The sequence below is a fragment of the Podarcis tiliguerta genome, assembly GCF_965153285.1.
Source record: "Podarcis tiliguerta genome assembly, chromosome: 3".
Taxonomy (NCBI): domain Eukaryota; kingdom Metazoa; phylum Chordata; class Lepidosauria; order Squamata; family Lacertidae; genus Podarcis; species Podarcis tiliguerta.
The window spans coordinates 3,573,803-3,589,975 of record NC_139536.1 but is presented as its reverse complement, the minus strand read 5'-3'; the positions used below and the strand labels follow the sequence as shown (position 1 = coordinate 3,589,975).

Sequence of the window (16,173 nt, the reverse complement as noted above, 5' to 3'; positions counted from 1 at the left end):
TGATCTGGCTGAGTACAGGTTCAGATTCAGGCCCAGCAGTTCAAATCTAACATTTTGGCTGTTACCCTGTGTTGGTTTTTATGACAGAGGTACACATACACACACTCAAATGATGCTTGCATCTGCAAAAACAAGATGCGTTCTCCACCTGGCTCCTGCTGCCTGGTCCAAAACTGAAGATGCGATGGGATACCTTTTTGCTTCTTATAATTCTAGGAGTCGTAGCTTGTTAACGGGTGCTGAAAGATTTTAGGAGACCCTTTTTCCTTCCACAGAGCTACAATTTCCCGAGGTCCTGGAGAAAGAGGAATTTCAATCTTTTGGGGATGTCTGGGAAATCCTATTCCGTGGTTTGCTTTTGCCTGATTTTTAGGATCACATCTCAGCTGAATGAGCTGAGTTATGAACATGCCTTTCGCCTGTCCATACAGACCATTCATTCCCCATCCCCCTATTTGTTCTGAGTCACAATTAAACTAGAAATTTTTGATTCAGGTAGGTAGCCATGTTGGTCTGACGCAGTCGAAAAAAATTATAATTGTCTAGTAGCACCTTAAAGGTAAAAGTAAAGGGACCCCTGACTGTTAGGTCCAGTCGCGGACGACTCTGGGGTCGCAGTGCTGATCTCGCTTTACTGGCTGAGGGAGCCGGCGTACAGCTTCTGGGTCATGTGGCCAGCAGGACTAAGCCGCTTCTGGCGAACCAGAGCAGCGCACGGAAATGCCGTTTACTTTCCCACCGGAGTGGTACCTGTTTATCTACTTGCACTTTGATGTGCTTTCGAACTGCTAGGTTGGCAGGAGCAGGGACCGAGCAACGGGAGCTCACCCCGTCGCGGGGATTCGAACCACCGACCTTCTGATTGGCAAGTCCTAGGCTCTGTGGTTTAACCCACAGCACCACCCACATCCCATAGTAGCACCTTAGAGACCAACTAAGTTTGTTCTGGGCATCTAAGGTGCTACTGGACAATTTCTTTATTTATTTGTAAGCGTTTACTTGCAAATGGCAAAAAGAAGGCAATTTTATCATTCATTTTTAAATTTTAATGTAAAAGAGGCTGCCTGCTTCAACGTAAAGTCCCACTCACCCATGCAGGATACTTTAAATTGCTGGTAAGACTTTTAATGTAATTTGGCTTCTTTCATCTAGCTAGAAGGCTGATCGTTTTAAATTTCCGCCTCCACTCTGGGCACCGATAGTCGGAAAATTGAGAAAACCTTTGAAAGGGTGGAGGTGGCGATGAGGCGAAGAGTCGAGACCCCGGCTGCTCCTTTGAGACAACCTAAGTCAGATAGCATGTGCAGCGTTAAAGCACATCCTGTACAAATGAGATGGTTTTGCATGGGCCTCTCTTGAGTAATTGCATGAAATATCTAATTGCACAGAGTCTCTAATTGCACAGGGTGTGTAATTTAGTAGGTACTCTTCTGAAAGTGCCTCCCTTTCCCTTCTGCAGGGAAAGTTGCAGGCAAAAGCATTTGGGACGGGGCGAATGGCCCCCGCCTCTTCCTTCGCTCTTTCTTGGCTCAGCGGCGCATTAGCACATCTGGAAATACTTCCTTGCCTCTGTGAGTGGAACTGAGCAAATCTGTTTCAGATGCTCTATGGAGACAGCAGTCACCATTTCACCCCCTCCCTCTCTCAGAGAGAGAGAGAGAGAGAGAGAGAGAGAGAGAGAGACCAGGGTTGGCTGCAGCAAAAGACGAACTTTCATCACTGTGTGGGGGGAAATGGGAGGCCTTTCCTAAGCTCTAAGACAAAGAAAAAGTCCAGCTCGTTCCTTCTCCTTTGTTGGGGGGCTCCAACACGAGAGTTGCCTTGCAGGGCACCGTGGCTTCACAAGCACAGGCAAAGGGTGCTTGAATTGCCCCAGATTCGTTCTCCAATGCTTTTGCAAAGAGCCAAAAGAAGGCAGCAGGGAGATTCTGGAAGGGAAGGGGCCAAATGGCAAAAGCAGAATGCGGAAAATAAAAGGGACCTGTCGATTCAAACCTATCTAACCTGATTTTGCTGCTTTATTGTTCTGTTTCCACACCCTGTAAAAAACCACAACAACATCACAACCCAAGGTCCTTATGTCAGAGGTGGTTTTATGGTAGTGCGACTGGTTTGACCATAATTGGTGCCGCACTGCAGGGGGCACCACCACCACACCACCACCACAACAACAATTTATTATTTATACCCCGCCCATCTGGCTGAGTCTTGCCAGCCACTCTGGGCGGCTCCCAAGCGAGTGTTAAAAACAATACAGCATTAAATATTAAAAACTTCCCTAAATAGGGCTGCCTTCAAATGTCTTTTAAAGATAAGATAGCTGCTTATTTCCTTCACGTCTGAAGGGAGAGCGTTCCACAGGGCACGTGCCACCACCGAGAAGGCCCTCTGTCTGGTTCCCTGTAACCTCACTTCTCGCAGTGAGGGAACCGCCAGAAGGCCCTCGGTGCTGGACCTCAGTGTCCAGGCAGAACGATGGGGATGGAGACGCTCCTTCAGATATACTAGACCGAGGCCGTTTAGGGCTTTCAAGGTCAGCACCAACAATTTGAATTGTGCTCGGAAACGTACTGGGAGCCAATGCAGATCTCTCAGGACCGGTGTTATGTGGTCCCGGCGGCCACTCCCAGTCACCAGTCTAGCTGCCGCATTCTGGATTAGTTGCAGTTTCCGGGTCACCTTCAAAGGCAGCCCCACGTAGAGCGCATTGCAGTAGTCCAAGCAATGCTGTAGAAAGGAGAGCAAGATACAAGGGGCTGTCAGATTTTAGTGTTGCACAGGGCACCACTGATATTTGAATGTCCAAGTCAGGCTACAGATGCAGAATGCCAAGGGTGTAGGTAGAGAGTTCAAGAACTGCATCAGACATCAAGAAGTAAAGGGTCCAGATCAAGGGAAGTAATAGTACCACTCTATTCTGCCTTGGTCAGAACACGTATGTCCAGTTCTGGGCACCACAATTTAAGAAGGACATTGACAATCTGAAATGTGTGCAGGGGAGGGCAACCAAGATGATCAAGGGTCTGGCAACTAAGCCATATGAAGAACAGCTGAAGGAACTGGGTATGTTTAGCCCATGAAAGAGGAGACTGAGAGGAGAGCCATATTCAGATATCTTGAGGGCTGTCATGGGGAAGTTGGAGCAAGCTTGTTTTCTCCTGATGGTTGGACTGAACCATTGGCTTCAAGTTACAAGGAAGGAGACTCTGACCAAACATCAGGAAGAACTTTCTGACTGGAAGAACTGTTGGGCAGTGGAATGGTTTCCCTCGGAAGGTGATGGGCTCTCCCAGCACAGTTATGAGTTTGGTGGGAGTAGGCTGTAGGCCAAGACTCTTCTTACCCCTGGATCCAGCAAGTGTTAGAACCCAGATGGGCTTCCTGATGGGGGGGGTGGCCTGGGTGATGGGCCATTAAGGGGAACAAAGGAAGTGGATCTGTGTGAGATGGGAAATGACAAATAGGTGACCCTCCACCCTCAACTGGATGGTAGCTAGAAAAAGACAAAGATGAGAGCTGAGAGTTCGGTGTTGTGAGCTAGAAGCAAAGGGGGGGGGGGGAGGGCAGAGAGAGAACAATGTTTGATTTCTGTTTGAATCCAAGGCTGTGACTATGGGAGAAACAAGACTTTCCTGGGGTGTGGATGCTGTGAGCTCCTCCATCACAGGCTCACAGTATACCATATTTTTCGTCCCATAGGACGCGCCGTCCCATAGGACGCACCTAGTTTTTTTGGGGGGAAATAAAGAAAAATTTCCCCCCTTTATTCCCCCCCCCCAAAAGCAGATCGGGGAAACCGAACCAGGTCGAGGAACAGCGGGATGGCGGCACTGCGCCTCCCTGCTGTCCCCCGAGCTTGTGGGGCTGGCCGATGTCTGTCCGGTGCGCGGGGCGCTCTGCTTCAGGGTGCCCCGCGCGCCGGGCGGCATGCTGCTATACGCAGTGTGGGGAGCCCTGCGGGGAACTCCCGCAGGGCTGCCTAGGCTGCAGATGTGTTCCCAAATCACCGGGCGCTCTGCTTTCAGTGCGCCCGGCGCTCCGGGAAGCAGGCTGCTATCCGCAGCCTAGACATCCCTGCGGGACCTCCCGCAGGGCTGCCTAGGCTGCGGATGTCTTCCTGAAGCCTGGAGAGCAAGAGGGGTGGGTGTGCACCGACCCCTCTCGCTCTCCAAGCTTCAGTGAAAACCTGCATTCGCCCCATAGGACGCACCCAGATTTCCCCTTCATTTTTGGAGGGGGATAAGTGCGTCCTATAGGGCAAAAAATACGGTATATATATGTGTGCAAATAAACCATATATCATAAAGACACCACAGTCTCTGCTGTGCCATATTCCCAAAGGAAACATGGACCCTGGGGAAGCGCAGCTGGTACATCACACTGCTCAGAGATTGGGGTGGCACGTAGAAGTATCCTTCATGTTCAGTTTCCTCTCTCTTTTTCTTAGCATGGGGTGTCTGACAGGGAATTGGTGCTGCTGGAGAAATCTGCTTTCCAAAAACCCAGTCCGGAAGGCACCAGGTTATGAAATGGTGCTGCTAAGGATAGACATATTGAGGGACAAGCTCACAAAAGAAAACCTTGCATAAATTTAAACCTGTAATGCAGTGCTTTAACTGCAACACAACTGCCCCCAAAGAGCAGTTGTGGTAACCTTGTCAATCAATCAAAACCTTTATTGCATTAGCAAACTGCCATAGCAAAATAAGACAATACAAAAAAGAAAAAAGACAAACTAGAGACAAGCAACCCAGCAAAATTCAGGTGTTTTGGCTGGCGTAGTGACATTTAAGTTACCCGAAGACAATAATGCAAAGATATAATAGCCAGCGCCCAAAAACTAGTATGCGGGTATATATAAAGCACAAAAAGGCCCCAGAACAGACTCAGCATATTGAGTTAAAAGTAATAAAAAGATTAAAACAGGTCCAGGTCTAGGGCACGCTACCCTGTCAGAGTAGCCCTGAGTTTCAGAGCCTGCACTATGAATATTGCCACCCCACGTGAAATTTGGGGATTTGCGTCCACAAGAAGCGATTTCAAACAATCTTCCTTAGATGTAATGGTGGACGGGATCAAAAGGAGGAGCTTAGATCTTATTGGCTCGTAAATAGGGCAGTAGAAAAAGAAATGTATGAAGTCCTCTACTTCATTCATTGTGCATGGACATAGACGCTGGGTAATAGGGGTCTTAGAATAAATCCCCTGCAGGAAGGCCGTGGGTATAGAATGGAAGCGGGCCATAGTAAACGCTCTTCTCAAGTTGGGCTCCGTCAGGTCTATCAAGTAGTTGGCAAGTGATCTTACCACTTTCACTTTAGGGAGCCACATGGAGAGGCGAGCTGAGGTGGACTGTGCCCGGTCCATGGCCTCGTCTCTAGTAAGAATCCAGGCCCGGATTTTATGTTTGTCCCAAGAGGACAGCGAGTCAAGATTTGGGAGAGAGTAGCGTGCAGTAATAGTCACCATGGCCTTGGACCATTTATTGCTTTGAGAACACGTTAAAAAGGCTTGCCTGGCTAGTAGGGGACCTGGGGCATTGATTAATTTACAATAAAAGCTAATAATTCTAATGTGGGCTCTCGCAACAATGGAGGGGAGGCCCAGTTCTGTTCTTAACCTTGTAATTCCTGATTCCTGGCCCAGCTGACAAACACAGAAAAGCATCTCCGCTCCCAGGTCATTTCCTCCTTCCCATTTCCCATTTATCTTGTTCCTTTATCCTCCTCCTTATCTGGATGTTGGGGGAATGATGACCGGATTTTTAACAATTCCACAAAGGCTCCCAACAAGAATGTGCTTTAATTATGAGATGCCTCCATAGTTTTGTAACTCCCAAAGGGATAATGTATCAAGTTCTTCTTCTAGTTTCGGTCATAATTCTTCTCCTTCCTTCCTATTATGACTTACTGCTACAGATTTGAAAAGTCTCATTAGGAACATTCCTGACCAGTGAAAAAGAAAACAGTTACGGAAAATGTTCATGGACACCCACATCTCTTAGGGTCTTCGTCCTCTTTGGCAACTACTTGTAACCGAGTAAGATTGTCTTCCACAAACACGGTATTAACAATGAGTCCGTAAGTGACTGTGGAGGCCAATTCTGGATCCACACGTCCTTCCACAGTGGGGACATAGGTTTCCGGGCAGGAGTTCATCATGGTGAAGGTTTGCCAAGCGTGCCTTCCTCTTAGCACGTTTCTCCCTTGTGTCCTGAATTCGAGTGTCTTCAAAGTCCAGGACACCTTTGGTAAAGGCTGTTTTCCAATTGGAGCACTTGCAGGCCAGTGTTTTCCAGTTGTCAGTGTTTATACTACATTTTTTTAGATTTGCCTTGAGAGAGTCTTTGAACCTCTTTTGTTGACCACCAGCATTGCACTTTCCATTTTTAAGTTTGGTATAGAGTAGTTGCTTTGGAAGACGATCATCAGGCATCCGCACAACATGACCAGTCCAACAAAGTTGATGTTGAAGAATCATTGCTTCAACACTGGTGATCTTTGCTTCATCCAGCGCACTGGTATTAGTTCGCCTGTCTTCCCAAGTGATGTGTAAGATTTTTCAGAGACACCGTTGATGGAATCTTTCGAGGAGTTGGAGATGGCGTTTGTAAGCTTGACAGTATTTTGCAGGAGGGATCTGAGTACACACTGGAACTTGAGATTTGTGCAATCGAAGTGGATTAAAGCTCTCTTATTTCATAATTTTATTTAATAGAATTTAAATACCGCTTGAGTGTAGAAAACCTCAAGGTGGTTTACGAAAAAGAACAAGACACTGTTGCCCTAGTGCAACAAATCCACCTGAAAAAAGAAGAAAAAAAGAATCAGACTTGTTGCAATTTGGAAAGGTGATGGGGAAATTGCACTGAGAAGTGTGGAATGAACGGTTAGCCGGGAGACTTAGTTGCAAATCAGGGTTAATGCTTATTTTCATATAACCTCTCCATAAACAAATAAGAACAAATGCTCAGAAAATATTGGATATAATCCAAGCTTTTTGCAAGCAAATCAGGATGGATGCTGAACAAACAGGTCACCTTTGGTTAGTGGGAAGCAGTAGGACACACAAAATAGGCTGTTTGAAGTTTGTCTGGCTCCTGTATAGTTCATAGATAGGGATGGGGGGGGCGGGGGGAGAATTGCTTTTAGTTCCCATTTAATGGTGAACCTACCCAATTTGTACTTTGCGAAGCAATATGCAAAACAAAGCGCAGCTCACCTACAAAATTCACATTTGTCTGAATCTTGCAGTGTGGTTCTCCAGACAACTAATGTATATAAAAATGCATATACTGGGTTAAAGTGTGAAAGAGAAAAAATGCACATATTTGTGGAAGTAGCATACAAAAATGCATAATACTGGGGGAAATTGCTTTGCAAAAATGTGTGTGTTAGGCAAAGCTGCATATGAAATTGTACATCGTAGGAGGAATTCACACTAGGATGCTGGTGGGTTTTCTGAGGACATTAAAAAAAGGCCTGATGTAGAAATACGAACAACTGAATTTAAGGCTGGAAAAGTGAAGAACTGAAATTGTCAGATTCACCCATCCTTACTCAGACTGAGAGGTAAACTTGGAGCCACGACTTCTGTGTAGATATTGAACCTCAGGAGCAGATTTCTCTGCAGAAATTAACCTCTGGCTTCCGCTTTAATGTTTCAAAATGAAATAAAATGTGATGTAGTTAGAGAATTAAATAAATGGCTAAGACTTGCTATGGTCTCTGAAAATCTGAAGGTCTCTCTCTCTCACTTGCTATTTAATTAACTATCGTACAGTAATTTACTGCCCTTGACTACAGACCTAAATGATTTAGCTTGGGGTATTGTGGGTACATATTTCATCCTGTGGCGATGTCTGACTTAAAAAAAGAAGAAGTTTAATGTGCCTTTAATTACAGAGCTCTAATGAGGTGACAATGAAATTATTAGTCTGTTTTTTACTTGCAGAGGGCTCTTAGGCTAAAGGTTTAGAAGAGTATTAAGCACCATCTCTTTGGCGAAGGGATTTCAACACTGAACATTTCCATTCTTCGGGCTCCCATCTTGATTCAAAATGGTGGCCGGCGTCCCAACGTTGACAGAAGCTGCTGCCCTCACCTTGGGATCCCTTGTGTCGAATTTGAAATCGGCGCAGTTCGGACCATTCACTCCAAAAATCTGCTGAAATCACGCCACAGTCACATTTTGGATTGCCATCTTGATTCAAAATGGCGGCCAGTGTCCCAACATCAACAGGAAACCTCAGGAACCCTCAAGCCCAGCTTGCCAATGATATCACAAGAGAATGGACACCTGGAAATTCCCCCCCCCCCCAAAATATATAGTAGATGACAACTCCAAGTTCCACTAATGTGGAGTTGGATGCAGCAGGCATACCCTTAGAATGAACAAAATATAACAAGGAAGTTGTTTTTGGTGCCAGAACTGAGCAGAACTCACACAAATCTGTGTAGCCCCAACCCCTGTAATCGTCAACACCAACTTCGTTGGACTGGTCATGTTGTGCGGATACCTGATGATTGTCTTCCAAAGCAACTACTCTATTCCGAACTTAAAAATGGAAAGCGTAATGCTGGTGGTCAACAAAAGAGATTTAAAGACTGTCTCAAGGCAAATCTTTAAAAATGTAGTATAAACACCAGCAATTGGGAAACACTGGCCTGTGAGTGCTCCAGTTGGAGAACAGCCTTTACCAAAGGTGTCATGGGCTTTGAAGACACTCGAACTCAGGACACAAGGGAGAAATGTGCTAAGAGGAAGGCACGCTTGGCAAACCCTCACTGTGATCAACTCCTGCCCGGAAACCTATGTCCCCACTGCGGAAGGATGTGTAGATCCAGAATTGGCCTCCACAGTCACTTATGGACTCACGGTTAAAACCGTGTTTATGGAAGACAATCTAACTCGGCTACGAGGGATCACCAAAGAAGAAGAAGAAAATCGTCACCATTTCAGCGATATAATTTAGGGCTGGGGTGGGCAGATATCTCCAATTGCTATTGCTAAATAATTGGGAATCACAAACCCTTGACAAACTCCTGCGAATCCCCGTTCTGCCAATAAGCCCCAGTTCTCCTGCCCAGCCCTGATGTAGAGGGAAAAAATATTGGGGAGGGAGGGGGGGACTCTGGTTTCAGGCCATTTAGGCTTTTATAGGTCAAAACCAGGGCCTTGGATTGTGCTTGGATACTAACAGCAAGCTGAGACCTTTGGGTATAGGGTGGTATAGAAATTAAATTAAATTAATAATACTAATATGAAGTCACTGTGATATATTGAGGCCTATTGGCTCCAGTCAAATGCTTGGCTTCCCAAACTGGTGCTGTTACAGCTAATACCATTTGCATTCTGCATCTGTAAGAAATCAATCGTTTAGCCTGGTGACTTTGGAACTCACTGCCTCTTGACATTAGGCAGATGCCTTCACTGGATTCTTTTCGGTGGCGGCTGAAAACATTTTTGCTTCAACAAGCTGAACCACATAAAAAAATGAAATGCTTCTGGGAAATGATATATAATGAGATAAAGAAAATATTGAAATATACATTTGTTAAAAAACCAAAGATTCACTGAGGACTGGAATAAATTTACAGAATATATTAAAAATATTTGTGATAATGATATAACGTTTGTAAGTTTCCAAGAAGCTCTGTAAGAAGGTTTGGTAGAAATATTGTTTAAATAACACGGTAAGATAAGATATACCGTATTTTTCGCCCTATAAGACGCACATTTCCTCCTCCAAAAATGAAGGGGAAATGTAGGTGCGTCTTATGGGGCGAATGCAGGCTCCTTGGCTTCAGCGATAGCAAGGCGAAGCCTCCGAAGCCTGCGCTCCGGAGGCTTTGCGTTGCTTCCGCTGAAGCCAGGAGAGTCTGCTCTTTGAGGCTGGCCGTGGGGGAAAGCAGCGCTTCCCCCCTCGCCAGCCCCAGAGGATGGGGGGCAGCAGGAAGGCGCGCGACGCCTTCCTGCTACTCTCCATCCCGGCATTGAGGCTGGCGGGGGGGAAAGCAGCGCTTCCCCCCTCACCAGCCCGAAAGGATGGGGGGCAGCAGGAAGGCGCGCGACGCCTTCCTGCTGCTCTCTGACCCGGGTTGGAGGCTGGCAGGGGGGAAAGCAGCGCTTCCCCCCTCGTCAGCCCCAAAGGATGGGGGGCAGCAGGAAGGCGCGCAACGCCTTCCTGCTACTCTCCATCCCGGCATTGAGGCTGGCGGGGGGGAAAGCAGCGCTTCCCCGCTCGCCAGCCCCAAAGGATGGGGAGCAGCAGGAAGGCGCGCGACGCCTTCCTGCTGCTCTCTGACCCGGGTTGGAGGCTGGCGGGGGGGAAAGCAGCGCTTCCCCCCTCGTCAGCCCCAAAGGATGGGGGGCAGCAGGAAGGCGCGCAACGCCTTCCTGCTACTCTCCATCCCGGCATTGAGGCTGGCGGGGGGGAAAGCAGCGCTTCCCCGCTCGCCAGCCCCAAAGGATGGGGAGCAGCAGGAAGGCGCGCGACGCCTTCCTGCTACTCTCCATCCCAGCATTGAGGCTGGCGGGGGGGAAAGCAGCGCTTCCCCACTCGCCAGCCCCAAAGGACGGGGGGCAGCAGGAAGGCGCGCAACGCCTTCCTGCTACTCTCCATCCCGGCATTGAGGCTGGCGGGGGGGAAAGCAGCGCTTCCCCCCTCGTCAGCCCCAAAGGATGGGGGGCAGCAGGAAGGCGCGCAACGCCTTCCTGCTACTCTCCATCCCGGCATTGAGGCTGGCGGGGGGGAAAGCAGCGCTTCCCCCCTCGCCAGCCCCAGAGGATGGGGGGCAGCAGGAAGGCGCGCGACGCCATCCCGCTACTCTCCAACCATCCTGTGGGCTTTTGCGGGAGATGGGGGAATTCCCCCACCTCCCACAAAAGCAGGCAAAAGCCGTGCGCTCTTTAAAGGGGCTCCGCGGCTTCCGCTGGCTTTTCTAGGAGGTGGGGGAATTCCCCCACCTCGTAGAAAAGCCCGTAGGAGCCGCGCAGCCTTTAAAGAGCGCGCCGCTCTTGGGGGCTTTTCCCTGAGGAGGGAGAAGGGACTGACTGGCCGAGTCCGTCCCTTCTCCCTCCTGTGGGCTTTTGCAGGAGATGGGGGAATTCCCCCACCTCCCGCAAAAGCAGGCAAAAGCTGCGCGCTCTTTAAAGGGGCTCCGCGGCTTCTGCGGGCTTTTCTAGGAGCCCGCAGGAGCCGCACACCCTTTGAAGAGCGCCCCTCTTGGGGGCTTTTCCCCGAGGAGGGAGAAGGGGACTGACTGGCCGAGTCCGTCCCTTTTCCCTCCTGGTCGAAAAGCCCGTAGGAGTCGCGCACGGCTCCTGTGAGCTTTTGCAGGAGGTGGGGGAATTCCGCCACCTCCCGCAAAAGCAGGGAGAAGGTCTTGGAGTAGCGCACAGGCTGCGTGCAGCCTGTCCGCTGCTCCCAGAGCTGCGGGGGGGAAATCATATTTTTTTCCTTGATTTCCCCCCCTGAAAACTAGGTGCGTCCTATGGGCCGGTGCGTCCAATAGGGCGAAAAATACGGTACATAGTGCAATATAAATGAAGAAATGTGAAGATATGTAATAACTACGGAAAATTATCAGACATGTTGATGGAAGTCTAAAGAAAAAAGACGTGTGATGAATTCCAAATATTTAATTGTGTTATAAAATTGTTTTTATTGGAAAATTAATAAAAATTATATACAGTGGTGCCCTGCAAGAAGAATGCCTCGCAAGACAGAAAACCCGCTAGACGAAAGGGTTTTCTGTTTTTCAATGCGCTTCGCAGGACGAATTTCCCTATGGGCTTGCTTCTCAAGACGAAAATGTCTTGCATTTTTTTTCGCTCCCCACCCCCTTTTTCTAAGGCGCTAAACCGGTAATAGCCTTTTAGCAGCTAATCCGCTAATCCTTTAAGCCTTTAATAGCCGCTAATAGCCGCTAATAGCCGCTTATAGCCGCTAAACTGCTAATAGCGCTAATCCGCTAATAGGGTTGCTTCGCAAGACGAAAAAACCGCTAGACGAAGAGACTTGCAGAACGAATTAATTTCGTCTTGCGAGGCACCACTGTATATATAAAAAAACAAGCCGAACCACATAACTAGAATGCTGATCTATTGTTTTTTAAAAAAATTATAGCTGATTTTAATTGCTTGAATATTTTAATTAATTTTTACAGGTTTTTTTTTAAAAGCTCCCTCCCCTGTCTCCCTGGCAGGAGTTTCTTTCTCACCCCCACCTGGGGATTCCTCATTCCGGTCTGACTTGGCCTGACAGTTTCATGGGTGTGGCAGCTGCGCATTCCTCCGAGAAATCAGCTTACATGCACATGGCAGTTCTCACCCCTCGTGCCACGTTGCGAAGCAGACGTGAAACTGCTTGCTGTTTGCTTGGCTGTAGCTAAGCACCTAATTGCAACCCTAGCTGCAAGCGTAGCAGAAGTGCAAATGGGTACCTGGAGTAACAGGCTCTCAGCATCACCGTGCTTCCTTGACCTTTAAAGCCCTTCACCGCCTAGGACCCTCGTACCTACGGGACCGCCTCTCCTGATATGCCCCACAGAGGACCTTAAGGTCCATAAATAGCAACACTCTAGAGGTCCTGGGCATTTAGGAAGTCAGATTAGCCTCAACCAGGGCCAGGGCCTTCTCAGAGGTGGCTCTGGCCTGGTGGAACGCTCTGCCTCATGAGACCAGGGCCCTGCAGGATCTGATTTCTGTCCACAGGACCTGTAAGACAGAGTTGTTCCGCCTGGCCTTTGGCTTGGAATCAACTTGATCCCCTTCCCTTCCCCTCTTTCTTTTTTCCCTTCTCCTTCTGTGATAGAACTCGTATTTGGGGACTTCCCTGGCTTTTTTCTGGCCCACGTAGGACCAGTATGGATAGTTGGCCTTGGTGAAGATTTGACGTTTTCATCCCCCAAAAGTTTTTGATTTGAGTTCCTACTGAAACGAGGCTGTATTTTCATATTGTACTAAATCTTCTTTTAAAGTTGTATTTTAATCAATTGTTTTTACCTGATGTTAGCCGCCCTGAGCCTGGTCTTGGCTGGGGAGGGCGGAGTATAAATAAAAATGATGATGATGATGATGCAATGGCTTTGAAGCTGGTTAAAGTGCGATCTAGACTGCCATCACATCAAAGCGCAATCAATTGCCTGCCAGTCAACTAATTCGTCAAATCATTAATCTGTTCAATTTAAAGTTTGGGTTATGGGAAGGCCACTCCCGACATCAGGGGGGGGGGTTGCGGGCTCACGCCCCACCATCATTCACGTGGGGTTGGCTCCAGCCCCGCGTGACTAGGGAATCCTCGGGCCGCGTCATTCCCTGGGCCAGCCAATTGGCTGGCTGCAGGGGCGGGGCTAGGGTTATTTAAGGTCAGCGCGGCCCGGGAAAGCCCCTTTCCGTCCACGTTCCAGTTCCGGTTTCTATGATTCTATGATCTGTCAGCAGAGAGGATTTATACAGAACGCCAAGGAAGGCATTGGAGCAGGTAGGTATGAGACAAGACTGCCGCTTCAGTTTTATCATTATTATTTACCGTATTTTTCGCTCTATAGGACACACTTTTCCCCCCTCCAAAAATTGAGGGGAAATGTGTGTGCGTCCTATGGGGCGAATGCAGGTTCCTTGGCTTCAGCGATAGCAACGGGAAGCCTCCGAAGCCTGCGCTCCGGAGGCTTCGCATTGCTTTTGCTGAAGCCAGGAGAGTCTGGTCTTTGAGGCTGGCGGAGGGGGAAAGCAGCGCTTCCCCCCCACCGCCAACCCCACAAGCTCGGTCGAAAAGCCCGCACGAACTGCACGGTCTTTAAAGGATGCGCGGCTCCTGTGGGCTTTTGCGGGAGATGGGGGAATTCCCCCACCTCCCATAATAGCAGGGAGAAGGTCTGCGTGCAGCCTGTCCGCTGCTCCCAGAGCTGGGGGGGGGGGGAATCATATTTTCCCCCTTGATTTCCCCCTCTGAAAACTAGGTGCGCCCTATAGAGCGAAAAATACGGTACTGACCCTGCTCCTAGCAGAAGGCCTGTCACTCACTGCATCTTTTGCAAGAGGCAAATACTTGCCTCACCTCACGGCTGAACACCTGCAGCTGCTTGAAGAAAATGCACTTTTTGCACACAAATTCCTCTGGAAGGTGAATGCATTTCAATTTGCTTCCACAAAGCTTACCTGGAGGTATTGAATTTTATTACTGTAGTCACAGACCAGTTCTGGCTCACTTACAATATCAGAAAAACCATAAAACACAACAGGTATACATTGAGTTGCAATTGGCTTTAACAGAGACAATTCAGATTTAATAGCAGTTAAAAATATACATTAAATTTTGATCACTAAAATATAACCTAAAATTGTCATTTAAAAACTTAATCATTTTGATAGTACAGCTTGTTCCCTAAGTTTTATGGCAGTGGCACAGAATTTGGCCACCCTTAGCGTGATCTCTAGAGCCTTGTCCTCTACCAGGAATTTTAGACATTGGAGTTTGGACCCATTTACCTGGAGGTAAGACAATGTCCAGTCATTAGTGAGCATTCTTCCTGATTTATTTGAGGGGAGGTTGCACACTGATGGACACTCATTGAATTGCTTGTACAATGGCTATACATTTCCCTGCTAATAATTTGTTCATTCCAGACCTTTCAGAGCATCCACCTGTCGTTTTTGTAGCTGCAGAAAGCCCATTTAAAAAAAAGAAGTGGATTTCTTGCCCCAGGGTGACAGACTGTTGGGCTTTAATCATGCAAACCTAAATTTCCAGTGTGCAATTATTGTTATTTATTGCATTTGCATTTCCAAGGAGCTCGAGGCTGCCGGCACAGTTCTCCCTCTCCTCCATTTTATGCTCACAACAAGCCTGTGAGGCAGGTTAGGCCGACAGACAGTAACTGGCCATGGGACAGCCGGGGAGCTTCGCAGCCGAGTGGAGATTCGAACCCTGATCTCCCAGGTCCTAGTCTGACGCTCCAACCACTATGCAACACCATCCCTCTTGTGTCCCATTTGAGTTGCGCCTGCAATATGCTGGCCGTCTGCTGGTGACCTTCCAAATCATAAATGGGAAACTGAAGTAAGCCGCAACCCTGAGCGTTCTTAAAAGTTTATTTCCGCAAAATCAAAGACGTCCCATGCAAGGGACAAAGTTTCCCCTCTTCCAAAGTGAGCTTTGTCCCTTCCATGTCTGCCTGTGGTCAGCTGCTAAAGGCCTGTAAAACAGGCAAAACCCCAAGAGGGCCTGGGGACATCCAAGACGCAATAAATAGTAGAGTAAATAAACACGGCACATTTTCAAAACGCAGCTGGTGTTTACTCGGAAACATCCAGTTAGGGATGAATCTGAGATTCAGTTGGTGTTTTAAGGGTGACCCTACCCGAATCTGCACTTTCTCAAACTTTGCAAACCCAGGCACAGCCACCCCTCAAAATTCACACGTCTCTGAATTTTGCAATGCAGAACAACAATGGCAGAAGGAATAAATGTATAAAAAAGTTGGGGAAAGTCCTTGGGGTGGGGGGGGGAGAAGGGATAGGGGGGTGATTTGGTGTGGGTTTTTTGCCTTTTCCCATTATGTGATGTCATTATGTTGACTGAATATAAAATTATAAAATCTAATACAAAATGAATTTTGCAATGCAGCTCTCCTTCCAAATAACACGTAACTTTTTCAAAAGGGCACTTGCTGGAGCAAAGTGTGCATAAAAATGCATATGTTAGTGAAACTAGCATGCACCGCATTATTTATTTTATCTACTTCATAAGATTTATATGCCCCTTGATTGCAAAAAAGCCCCACCCCCAAACACACACACTCAAAGTAGTTTAGGAAAGAGATAAAACGATCAGGAAAAGTAACAGCAATAATTTAAAACTTTCCGAAACAACAGCAGACTAAAAGCAGATCAAGATTCGCAACAGCTTTCTAAACAGCAGGCTTGTCGAAACACAAATGCTTTGAGGCAAAATTGCTTTGCAAAATGTGTGCAGCTGGAGAAATTTGCACTAGAAGGCTGACAAAGTTTCACGAGGAAGTTAGAAGTAAATAAAGCATGAACTGGCGTGAAAAATGAACAGGGGAAACGGAAAACAACAAATGGAGAGAGGCCGAAATTTGTCAGATCTGCCCATCCACCTTCAGTCCCGTGAGAGGGATTCCCTGCAGCAATTCTTAGTCCTTTCTG

The 16,173-nt window shown here is 47.7% G+C and overlaps 1 protein-coding gene across 1 annotated transcript in view; it reads left to right on the top strand.

Annotated features, from left to right (window-relative positions):
* LOC310673942 (uncharacterized protein) overlaps positions 1 to 16,173 on the top strand; it is an 81,182-nt gene that overhangs the window by 15,375 nt on the left and 49,634 nt on the right. The window lies entirely within an intron of this gene.